The following is a 13,406-nucleotide window of genomic DNA, read 5'->3' on the forward strand; positions in this document are numbered from 1 at the left end:
TGGTTGCAGCCGGCTGCGACAGAGCCTGGACTCGAATCAGGATCTGTAGTGGCAGAGCTAGTGCTGCGATGCAGTGCCTTAGACAACTGTACCACTCTGGAGGCCCATGAGCAGTTATTTCTGATGCAAGGTTCTCTGTAGATCAGTTAGTCATTACTCACCTGCACTGTCGGCTGCATAGTCGAACAAACCCAGTGATTTCCAACACAAATCATTTCAGATTTCCATGATGAAAATCGTTTCATGCGCTCGTTAACGGTAGCACGGTTAATAACACTAAGTACTATTCAGGGTTTATAGTTCACATGCATATCAGTCTCCTGAGAGACCATCAAAAATTGCCAAAGCCAACTATATTTCAAGTCGTCTTGGCGGGGTATTGGGTAAAGTTTTCAACTAGCAATAATCGCGCCTCGGATAAACCTCATAGGCTACGATACTGCCACTGCGCAAAGATAAATCAATTGTGGGATTGGGTGGATTTAGTTTCGACACAAGGATGATTCCTATGACGGTTTCAATAAAAAAAAAAGATGAACAATACACAAATAGAGATAGATTAGGGAAACGTGTAAAATGATATTATGATGTGAACGCAATTATTTAAAACAATTAATTTATTAAATTTAAAATATTCAAAGACATGCCGTGCATTGTGGGATACATTGTGTCAACTTGTGGAGAACTGGATATAACTGATCAATTGCCTACAGGCTGGATAAAACAAGAATAGCCTTAGGGGCTTTCCCACAAAATGGCTTTGTAGCGGTTTTTCCGAATTGTGGATCGTTTTTTACCGTTTATTTTCTATTTCCACAATCGTAACACGGGAGCGCACTAAACAACGCACCGTGGTTTGTTCAAAAAGGGTTGTCTTGTGCGGTTCGCTGCGGAACCAGTCCGGACCAAACACAGGAAAAAGTATTATCAGACAGTACAGTATGCTTTAGAGACTCTGTTGTATTATTGGTTGTTTGGCAGCGAGCAGTTGATGAAATGCACACAGCGCAGTAACGTAATTTAATATATCTTAAATATTATGTGATTTGCAGTGCATTTATGAATGCATCCGATGCTGATTAGGCTACATGGGTGTTGTACGTCTATTCACGTCGCAGTTTAGTTAGAGCGGCTATTGCTGGAAGACCAAAGCGAAAGTAACATGTAACATGGGATACAAGTTAGGCTTCTTGATCATTATAATGTGAGCATTTTTATCCAATAAACAAATTACTTGCATGAACACTTGGTTTGTTTAGGCATTTTAGGTGGTTTGACATTTGGCAATGTGAAACCAACCGGACCAAATTACAATGTAACAAATAATCGAACTCAGACATATGTGTGAAAACGCCCTTATTGGGTATTCAGATAGGAATCTATTTATATGTAGAAAATGTTGAGATTTTTCTGCAGAATTTAGAAGCATGTCCTGTCAGCTACATTTTACATTTCTGATTGCAATGTTCTCATTTGACGCAAGTATGGTGGGCCTACTATAGAAGCATGGCGCTTGTATCCTTTAGTGGTTGAAAACGGGACCATTTTTGTCTCACGGATGGTACCTTCATTCTATCCTTGAGGTGTTGTCATTTCTATTTAGACAGTAACACTAGGCGGTTCATTGATATAAAGAACATATTCATTGACTGACCACCAAACTATCCCAAGCTACCACTGAAGCTCATGAAATGAACAAGCCCTATCAGCGTTCTCTAGTCTGATAGATTGCTTCCGTAGTGTGCCATTCAAACCACCAGATGGCAATCTAATCCATGCAAAGTGGCATAGTTTAAAGATTATTTCTGTGATTACCTCCAAGTTAAAAAATATATATAATTGAATCCCTTTTTAGATTTCATTTTAAGTCAGCAAATGTCAAGACTGTGTGTAGACTTTCACTAGCAACTGTATATTTCCCTAAGAGTTGTCCAAAGTTGCAAGAATCTAATTCAAAATTATTCACAGCTGCAATGCCTGCCAAAGGTGCTTCTACCACTGGTGTGTAGACATGCAGTCAAGACATCTTAATTTTGTATTTGTTATTAATTTGGAAAATGTTCTGATTTTCCTTTCACTTTAAAAATGTGGAATAGGTTGTGTAGATCGGTGTGGGGGAAAAAAATCGAATGTAATCTCTTTTTAGATTTAATTTAAGGCAGCAAAATGTGAAGACTGTGCAGGGGGTGTGTAGACCGTATGACTGTAGGCGCCATTTGTAACTTGATGATTCTGTTCCCTGTGTTTCCACCCCTGAAGGAGACCTCTCACATAATCAGTTGAAGTATCCACTTGACTACAGCATGACAATTTCAGCTATTATAAGAACTGTCATTTCTATGCAGAAATGATGGAAAGGGTAAGATACATATTCTTGCATATCAATGCAAAAACACTGCGTTGTGTAGTTTTGGCCTCTTATAGCTACCCATATGTCTCATATCTCCTACAGTAAAGGTTAATTTCATAGTCAGATTGATACCAGTTGAGATGGATAAGTAATAATGCCTAATACACTAAGCTTCTTCTAAATATCAATGCAAAGCCAGATAATAATAATAAACCCTCATTTCCTATGGAGAGTGAACATTAAAAGCATTTCTGTTGTTGTGAAACCTCAATGGGATAAGGCCATTTACTTTATATAATGTAGGCTCAGCAGCAGATAACCAGTAGCATGCCGGTTGTAAAGCATCCTGTGCTGTGCTGCTGACACAATAGGGAGGATTTGCTCCTGCCAGTCATAGACCGGTGCAATTAGTCTTACAGTGGCAGGATCACCGCCAGGGACAGGACAGGTAAGTATGTAGATAAAGGGATTACACTGTGTCTGGGCCACATAATCTGAAATGAAACCGGTAAGCTTCTGTTTCATTCTGAGCCTAGCATGGCAATCCATTTTCATCATCACACTACAAACTGGCTATTACTTCAGTGCAACCCAAGTAAATATGAGAAGAGCTGTGTTCACTTTGCCAGATGAACGATCTCTCAAACCAGGCTTGTGTGCCACACCTGTATGCCAGTTGTGGACATTTGATAATGGTGGTGGTCAGGGGGGATAATACGCTTTAATTCTCTTGAGGTGCCTTGATTACTTTTCCCTGAAAGCCCTATCAAGAATCTTACTGGATTTCCAGCCATCCACTCAGGGATGTGTGATTTTAGTAATCACCTGTGACATGCTATAGATTAGATCTGGTCCAGCTGACATAATACCCTGCTTTCCAATAGGGCCCAGTGGTAGTCCATGGTCTTAAACACACTGGCGTCATCCCTTTTTTTGTTTAGTGTATTCAATTGTAGAGCTTTGTTTTTAAGTCAATGCCATCCAGTATAAGGATAAGCTTATGTCATGTGTAGCAGCTTCTACTAGGTTAAGTAGGAATTTTTGTCTGGGAAATGTAAGTATGGCTTTCCGGTAAAACCCTTAGACTGGTGTGTGCCAACCAGGCTGATCCAGCTTAGACCCAACCAATCACACTCTCAGACCTCCGTCCACCAATACACTCAGCCTCCTTAAATCACTGATCAGTGATTCATCAGGATCAGCGGGTATAATGAGGTGTGTGTTTGTTTGTAGGGAGGGAGTTCCTGTTTACCTGTGTACGTGTGTGTCTCTGTTTGTGTATCTGTGCCACTCGAGTGCCACTGTGTGTGTGTGCCATGTATGTGTCTGTGTGTTTGTATGCCATGTGTGTGTGTGTGTGTGGTCCGATTTATATCACAGCAGGCTGGGGGACAGACAGGCAGGCATTGATGCTGGCCAGCCCCTCTCTCTCTCTCCTCTCCCTGTGTCACACTATGCTTTACAGTACAGACAACCAGCCAAGGCTCTAGTCTGCACACAGTAAAGTTAGATCACTCAAAACATCCCCGGCCGTCACAGGCTTCCACTGCAATAAGTCATATTGGCAGACAGTGGTGTGCTCTGCTAGGTCATGGAGCCATTCAAGTCAAAGGATGCATTCCAAATGACACACTATTCCCTATATAGTGCACTACTTATGGAACATGGTTAAAAGTAGTGCACTGTATAGGGATTAGTGTGCCAATTGGGACGTAACCAAACTGCTCCTTTAAATAACCTTCTTCTGTCTCTCTAGCGAGTCTTCACGCCCTGCATCAGCCCCCCCCTCCCCCTGTGACAGCTTCCTGTGTCCATGAGCAGCCTCCATCTGTTACCCCCATGTCTCCTGTCTTCTGAACTCCATCACAGAGATGCTACATCTGGCAACCTTCAGACACTGACACAGAAAGTCATAATAGTGCATGTGTTTTTGTATAAGCTGATACTACTGTATCGCATAGCAATGTTGAATATATTTGGAGATACATAGTAGCACAATGCAACGATATCAATACTGGTCACAAAGTTATTAAATGTGCACAGTTTTAATGACGATATAGTAATACCCACATGTACAGTAGGCAGAGTTAACAGTACGCAATCTATACATCGTCCCAAAGATAAGCATGCATGCATTATAACAGAAGCACTGACACCTAAAATGTATATGTCGGCAAAACACAGCTCTCTCACCGAATGAAGTACAGCACCAACATTGTGCATAATTAATGCAGGCACTTGAACACATGCACTGCAATAAGGAACCAGCAGAGTGCACTCTATCCATATGACAAACAGGTACTGAAGCATGCTACTGAATTACAAGTTTTGGTTAGACCTTGACTGAACACTCAAGAAGAGAGAATGAACTCACTGACTTCAATACTAACATTGTGTGAATAGAATAATTTATTATCGGGTAAATGACTGAGCAAACTGATCTAATATTAAGAAACCGAGTGCTGCAATCAAATCAAATGGTGTTTGTCACATTTCCGAAAACTAGACTTTACCGTGAAATGCTTGCTTACGAGCCCTTCCCAACGATGCAGTTAAAAGTAATAAAAGCATAGTAACAGAAGAGGAATAAAATACACAAGAATGGATCTATGTTCAGGGAGTACCAGTACCAGATCAATGTGCAGGGGTATAAGGTATTTAACGTAGTAGATATATGTATGTACATGAAGGCAGGGTAAAGTGACAGGCACCAGGATAGATAATAATAAGAGTAAAATAAAGAGTAGTAGTGGCAGCATATGATCAGTGTAAAAGTAAGTGTGTTTGTGTTGTGTAGGTATGCTTGTGTGTTATGCGTGCGCATGTAGTGGAGGTGTAGTGTGTGTAAACATTGCATTTGGAAAGTTTTCAGACCCCTTGACTTTTTCCACATTTTTTGTTAGGTTACAGAGGAACTCTAGAGCTCTGTCAGAGTGACCATTGGATTATTGGTTACCTTCCTGCACAAGGCCCTTCTCCCCCAATTGCTCAGTGTCGCCGGGCGGCTAGATCTAGGAAGAGTCTCGGTGGTTCCAAACGTCTTCCATTGAAAAATAATGGAGGCCACTGTGTTCTTGGGGACCTTCAATGCTGCAGACATTTTTTGTACCCTTCCCCAAATCTGTGCCTCGACACAATTCTGTCTCGGTGCTCTATGGACAATTCCTTCGACCTCACGGCTTGATTTTTGCTCTGACAAGCACTGTCAACTAAGTGACCATATGTACAGATGAAGACGGAGGTTTACATACACCTTAGCCAACTACATTTAAACTCAGTTTTTTCACAATTCCTGACATTTAATCCTGTCTTTGGTCAGTTAGGATCACCACTTTATTTTAAGAATGTGAAATGTCAGAATGATAGTAGAGGGAATGATTTATTTCAGCTTTTATTTCTTTAATCACATTCCCAGAGGGTCAGATGTTTACATACACTCAATTAGTATTTGGTAGCATTGCCTTTAAATTGTTTAACTTGGGTCAAACCATTTGCGTAGCCTTCCACAAGCTTTCCACAATAAGTTGGGTGAATTTTGGCCCATTCCTCTTGACAGAGCTGGTGTAACTGAGTCAGGTTTGTAGGCCTCCTAGCTTGCACACACTTTTTCAGTTCTGCCCACAAATTGTCTATAGGATTGAGGTCAGGGCTTTGTGATGGCCATTCCAATAACTTGACTTTGTTGTCCTTAAGCCATTTTGCCACAACTTTGAAAATATGCTTTGGGTCATTATCCATTTGGAGGACCCATTTGCGAACAAGCTTTAACTTCCTGACTGATGTCTTGAGATGTTGCTTCAATATATCCACAACATTTTCCCCCCTCATGATGCCATCTATTTTGTGAAGTGCAAAAGTCCCTCCTGCAGCAAAGCAACCCTACAACATGATGCCGCCACCCCCGTGCTTCACGGTTGGGATGGTGTTCTTCGGCTTGCAAGCCGAACAGTTCTATTTTTGTTTCATCAGACAAGAGGACATTTCTCCAAAAAGTGCGATCTTTGTCCCCATGTGCAGTTGCAAACCGTAGTCTGGCTTTTTTAGGGCGGTTTTGGAGCAGTAGCTTCTTCGTTCCTGAGCGGCCTTTCAGGTTATGTTGATATAGGACTCGTTTTACTGTGGATATAGATCCTTTTGTACCTGTTTCCTCCAGCATCTTCACAAGGTCCTTTGCTGTTGTTCTGGGATTGATTTGCACTTTTTGCACCTAAGTACGTTCATCTCTAGGAGACAGAACGAACATGTCTCCTTCCTGAGCGGTATGACGGCTGCGTGGTCCAAAGGTGTTTATACTTGCGTACTATTGTTTGTACAGATGAACATGGTACCTTCAGGCGTTTGTAAATTCCTTCCAAGGATGAACCAGACTGGAATTTTCCAAGCTGTTTCAAAGCACAGTCAACTTAGTGTATACAAACTTCTGACCCACTGGAATTGTAATACAGTGAATTATAAGTGAAATAATCTGTCTCTAAACAATTGTTGGAAAAATTAATTGTGTCATGCACAAAGTAATGTCATAACCGACTTGCCAAAACTATAGTTTCTTTACAAGAAATTTGCGTGGTTGAAAAAGTGAAAAACGAGTTTTAATGACTCCAACCTAATTGTATGTAAACTTCCGACTTCAACTGTAGACAGGTGTGTGCCTTTCCAAATCATGTCCAATCATTTGAATTTACCACAGGTTGTAGAAACATCTCAAGGATTTTCAATGGAAACAGGATGCTGCTGAGCTCTATTTCGAGTCTCATAGTGAAGGGTTTGAATACTTATGTAAATAAGATATTTCTGTTTTTGCTTCATCATTATGGGGTATTGTGTCTAGATTGTTTTTATTTAATACATTTTAGATTAATGCTGTAACGTAACAACATTTTGAAAAAAGTCAAAGGGGTCTGAATACTTTCCCAAAGGCACTGTATATAGTCTTGTGAGTGTACACAGAGTTAGTGCAAGATTGGGTCAGTGCATATCATCCGGGTAACCTTTTAATTAACTATTTAGCAGTCTTTTGGCTTGGAGGTAGAAGCTGTCTCTGAGCCTGTTGGTCCGAGAGCCAATGCTCTGGCACCGTTTGCTGGATGGTAGCAGGTTGAATAGTCTATTGCTTGGGTAGTTGGAGTCTTTGACAATTATTTGGACCTTCCTCTGACACTGTCTGATATAGAGGTCCTGGATGGCAGGGAGCTCGGCTCCCGTAATGTACTGGGCTGTCCACACAACTTTGTGTAGCTCTCTGCGGGGATGCAGCCAGTCAAGATGCTCCACGACTGTGCGGGTGTGTGTGGACTATGTTAAGTCCTTAGTGATGTTGACGGCAAAGAACATGAAGCTCTCGACCAGCTCCACTACAGCCCCGTCGATGTGGATGGGGACGTGCTCGCCCCTAATCACCACCTTCCACTCATCTCCTTGGGTAATGAACCATGTAGTCAGTCTCTGTCAGTCCCAGTGTGTTACGTATGAGAACATTAAGGGGCTGACTATCATTCGCTAGTCAATATGTAATGAGAAAATTATCAAATACAAATATGCTCTCATCATACAAGTATACAGGCAACAAACAGCATGTTTCTTGATTATTCCTTGCTTACCAGTTGATCATATTCACATGAACGATCTCCATTCAAATCAAATCAAAGTTTATTTGTCGCGTACAAACTTGTGTAGATATTATCGCAGGTGCAGCGAAATGCTAATGTTTTTAGCTCCAACAATGCAGCAATAGCAATACAATAACAATACACACATAATTCCTTCCCCCCAAAATAAGAAAGAACAAGAAATGAAGACATACAGAAGTGTGACAGCTTCCCTAGCTTGGTGTGGTCAAGCCTATAACCTACTTCCAAGACTCATTACTCCTGAACACTTAGACAAACAGGTCAAGCATTGTGAACTCAAGCATCATATAGACAGCAGAATTGGCTCTGCTTGTTTTGCTATATCCACTATCCTAGCTGTGTTTCTTGAGTGTTCAGTTTCTGCTCTGATAGTAGTGTTCTGTTTGTCGATCTCACTCCATCTCTCTGTGTCTGTTTACCTGACATTAGTTTCCATCTCATCGGTCAATGTGAAAACCTGTGAAGGCCATCTCCCCCATCTCCCTCAGCCTCTCTGCTGCATCTCTGCCACTCTTCTGGCTGTGTCAGCAGTAAGGGGCTGACTCACACCCCCTCAGCCCCATCGTCCCTCAGGGCCCTTCGGGCAAAGACGACACGTCGCTCCCCCAGACAGACAGGCTCATTTGCATGGCCGTAAATCACTTACAAAACTGACACCCAACCAGAGCACAGCAAGGATTATGAGACAGGGCCATAAAACTATTACTCCATGTGCCAAACTGCAGTGTTATGTGAGATGAGGCTCCCAGGCAGGAATATAAACTCTTCAAGTGGTTGGTGAGGTGATGATGTTTAGTGGTTGAGAAAACTGATCTGGGTTCAGTCTCACATGCAGCTACGTTTTAGCCCCTCGCTGGAATGCGACAGCATTCAGGAGAGGTGTGTTTGGAAAGGTCAGGGATCCCAAGTTTCTTCAAAGTTGTCTAGTATAGCCTACAACTAACAGTGCATGATGCAACCTCACCTTCTGAGGTGAAAAGCCAAGACAGCCACTGTTAGTAACTGTGAAGGATTGACTATTTCATTATACAGTAACAGGCAGGCCTAGTCTTGATGGAGTCAATACAACAAGAAAAACAAATGGTTTCATCATTCATCATATGGGTTTTAAAATCAATTAAGTTGTCTAAACATTATCTTACAATTTCAATCCTTCAAGCGGTGTATAGGCCTATAACACTGTAAAAATAGAAAGACTCAAAACACCATGGTTGTCTAATAAAACCATGGAAAGTAGTACACCTAACCTAAGATCTGGTGTTTGGATTGTGTTTGAATGTAAACCCAAAGTATGTTTTATGATACACAGAAAGTGTTTTAAAACAGAATACAAGTATTCTAAAACACCCAAATTGTTCTTCAGTCTGAATAAAATAAAAAAAAGATTGTTTTCAGCGCATGTAAAAAGGCAGCATCAAAACACACACACAAAAAGCTGTGTGTTTATATTTAGTTTATAGTCTAAATATTGATTGATGATAAGGGCATATTGAGAATATTTTTTTAATGGAACTCCTCCTTTATTTAGACATTAAAAACATGTGACAGAGAAGAAGGAAAGTGGGACAGGCGAAAGCGGCATTGAATCCCCGACTTCTGGGGCAATAATATGGTACATTTCAGTGGAATTTCATTGGAATATTACACACTCAAATATACTGCCACACTGTAAAAAATATTCTGGAGTGAATTAAAATTGATTTTAAAAAAAAATGACAACCAATTTATACTTAATGAATGCAGGTCGTTTCAATTATTTGTTCATTTCAGTTTACTCCCCCAAAACATCCTGCTTAATATGTTGCTAAAAATGTTACTATCTTTTATGAGGATAACATAGATAGTGAATTAACTGATTTGAAGCCTGGTTTCAATCTCCTTGCACTTCCTATGTTGCCACTTCGCTCTGTTTTCATAGGATTGTGGGTAATTCAATACTTTTTTACATTATTATTATTTTACACATTGTTATAAGCACGTTTGAATAAATAAAAGTATACTTATATATTAGTAGTAAGCAGCTTGTGCTATGAGGTGTAATGATTCAGGATGAACGGATATCAAAACCTTTAGACACAATTACATTAATGATGACACAAACCATTCCCAGATGTGCATACTTTAATACTAGAGGCAAACCTTAGGTGGATTGTTGCATAAATCAACATTGAACATTACAATACTCCAGAAGAAGATATCTAACTGTGCATTATACAGGGTTTGAGGGCACCACAACAGTTGTAGATGTTTTAGAGAGAGGAAAGGACAACAAAAGAGAAGGTATCTAATTCTGCACTAAACAGAACTCAAACATCAAACTACTGTTTTCAACCTTTTCTGTTAGTGCTCCCAGTCCCTGGCAAGGTGTTGCAATACAATGGATTAAATAGTGTTACAACACCAGGTAATGTTTCAAAACATATCAGGTGATGTGTGTAAATCTAAGACACTCCATTTAGTATGATATGTTATGTTTTGTATGGTATCTATTAATTTGTGGCTGTCCATCACCCATTTCATATGTTACAAATTACAACTCGTATAATGTTATGAATTTTCAAAACGTACAATATATTACACATTTTCAAAATGCGGTATATGTAACAAATTTGCTAAACTTAAGATATGTAACGAATTCTAGCTAGATAGCTAACTTTAGCCTCTGGCTAACGTTAGCTAAAATAGGGTTTAGGATTAGCGGTTAGGTTTAGGAGTTTAAGTTAAAGGGTTAAGGTCAGGGTTAGCTGAAAGGGTTAAGGTTAGGGGAAGGGTTAGCTAAAAGGGTTAAGGTTAGGGTTAGTTAAAAGGGTTAAGGTTAGGGGAAGGTACAGCTAAAAGGGTTTGGGTTAGTTGTAAAGTAGCTTAAAAGTTGTAAGTAGTTGAACATTTGCACAAGTTATCCATGATGAGATTCAAACTCGCAGCCTTTGGGTTGATAGAAAGTTGCGTAATACACCCACCCAACCACCCTAATTTTGCCTTAAGTAACCATCTCTCTTGTGTAACCATACCAAAAGTAACATATCATACTAATTTGAGTACCCTGGATTTCTTTAGTCTATGAGACCTGGCTGGTGTACACAAGAATAATAGTGAAGACATCAAACAATGAAATAACACATATGGAAACATTTATTTGGGCTGCAATCTGAGGCTGGTCTTCTTTCCTGTGGCGGTCCTCATGAGAGCCAGTTTCATCATAGCCCTTGATTGTTTTTGTGACTGCACTTGAAGAAACTTTCAAAGTTCTTGATATTTTCCAGATTGACTGACCTTCATGTCTTAAAGTAATGATGGGCTGTCGTTTCTCTTTGCTTATTTGAGTTATTCTTGTCATAATATGGACTTGATCTTTTACCAAATATGGCTTCTGTATACCACCCCTACCTTGTCACAACACAACTGATTGGCTCAAATGCATTAAGAAGGAAAGAAATTCCGCAAATTAACTTTTAACATTCCACACCTTTAATTGAAATGCATTCCAGGTGACTACCTCTTGAAGCTGGTTGGGAGAATGCCTAGAGTTTGCAAAGCTGTCATCAAGGCAAAGGGTGACTACTTTTAAAAATCTCAAATATATTTTGTTTAACACCTTTTTAGTTACTACATGATTCCATTATATTATTTAATCGTGTTGATGTCTTCACTATTATTCTAAAATGTAGAAAATAGTGACAATAAAGAAAAACACTGGAATGAGTACGTGTCCAGACTTTTGACTGGTACTGTATGTGATTGGATTTGCCCTTGAAACGGCAAAGAATAAGCTATGTCATAGTCATAAATACTTTATTTATCATGACCTCCATCTTGAAGACATTAGAGTTGATTTATGACATCATGAGGCAGTTATCATTATCAACCATGACCCCCCATGACCCTAGGGACAAGTTTGGACAAGCAAATGCTTTTGCATGGTTTAAATCGTTGGTTGGATTTAGAATATACATTTTTACATCCGAGGAATAAAACGGCCATAATCTTCCATTAGACATTAATCTGCAACAGATTAAAAAATAAAACCACTTTAAGATTTTGAAATAAGCATCAAGGTTAAGACAACTATGCCATACTGGGCATAGGGCGGCAGGTATCCTTCTTGAGGTTGGAGCGTTGAGCTAGTAACCAAAAGGTTGCTGGATGGAATTCAAAAACGAACAAATTGAAAAATCTGTCGATGTGCCCTTGAGGAAGGCACTTAAACATAATTTGCTCCAGGGGTACCGTACTACTGTGGCTGACCTTGTAAAACAAAACATTTCACTGCACCTATCCGGTATATGTTCCAATATTATTTTTAACTGAATGTGAACTCGCATGCATGAGCTATTTCAATGCCTTCCCTTCATTACAATGAGTTGAAGCCGGTGGCGACCGAATACCATATTATACTACTTGCTCCTTCGCTTTTCTTGATATTTTGTAACCATTGCCTGGCAGTCAGTGAACTATACAGTCTTTTGCGTTTTGGAAGGGGGAGGAGAATAATTCCTCTCTCGTCCCGGTCGATGTTGCGTTCTTCCTCTCCACGCAATCCCCACTATAATGTCATGGTTCTCAAATGCAATGTCACTCAAGGCGGATGTGAGCGGATCTTACAGGTGTATTGCCAATTTAGCCAGAGTTCGAGAAGAAACACCTGGAATCATCATGTGATCCTGTACCTGGGCGTGGAGAAAGTCCCTGTTATTTTCTGGACTCTTGTTGAGTGTCGTCTTTCCGTAGGAATTGTCAACCAGTGCGTGCCCCACTGTATTTTCTAAGGAACGGTGCCTTTCTGTAACCCTTTCCGCGCGAATTCAGGAAGAGTAAAATGTGAACTTTACATGCATTTTGCTTGGGGGTTATTTTTAATTTTTAGGGGGACTTTGAAACCCAACGGCTTGTGTTTGTGCAACTATACTGTTCTTCCAAGGTGAGTTTGACGGGTGTTCTCCCGCTACAGCAACGGACCCAGTCTGTCTTTTATATTCTATACATTTTAGAAGCGAATTCAAATACATCTTCGGGTCAGTTAGAATATAGCTGGCTGTATACTCATTTCCCTGCGTAAACATCTGCTGAATTTACAATTGCGATGATAGTAGTACATGTATTACTTCCGATAATAGCGCCGCTCTGTACAACAGACATGACACGATGAGACACGCATGTTTTGCACATTTGTCTTGAAACCTAAGAAAACGTGTCCCTTGAATTCACATATAAATGTAGGTTACATATTGATTGGAAGTATTATCTTTGTCAGATTAAACGTTTTTCCTCCAGCATTATGAAGTGATGCAACTGTATGGAAATAATGCTTTATGAATGGTGAACCTGAGTTTTGTTTGAGCAGTTTAAACACGAAATGGATTTCTGTAGTCACTCAGTATTAGTTGCTAAACCGCCCATAGCATATGCACTTGTATGAGTAGATACAGTCT

General features: G+C 40.1%; 1 protein-coding gene and 1 non-coding gene across 2 annotated transcripts in view; one reads left to right on the top strand and one right to left on the bottom strand.

The window, feature by feature from the left end:
* Positions 1-316: 316 nt before the first annotated feature.
* Positions 317-457, bottom strand: LOC115145539 (U4 spliceosomal RNA). The gene has a single exon (XR_003865988.1). It is a non-coding gene; the product is annotated as a U4 spliceosomal RNA (small nuclear RNA).
* A 12,069-nt stretch (positions 458-12,526) lies between these two features.
* Positions 12,527-13,406, top strand: part of LOC115144865 (plexin-B2-like) — a 256,416-nt gene continuing 255,536 nt past the window's right edge. Inside the window, exon 1 of the mRNA XM_029685963.2 lies at positions 12,527-12,895. The gene's annotated coding sequence lies outside the window, so the exon portion shown is untranslated. The remainder of the gene's footprint in view (positions 12,896-13,406) is intronic.

The sequence above is a fragment of the Oncorhynchus nerka genome, linkage group LG17 (genome assembly GCF_034236695.1).
Source record: "Oncorhynchus nerka isolate Pitt River linkage group LG17, Oner_Uvic_2.0, whole genome shotgun sequence".
Taxonomy (NCBI): domain Eukaryota; kingdom Metazoa; phylum Chordata; class Actinopteri; order Salmoniformes; family Salmonidae; genus Oncorhynchus; species Oncorhynchus nerka.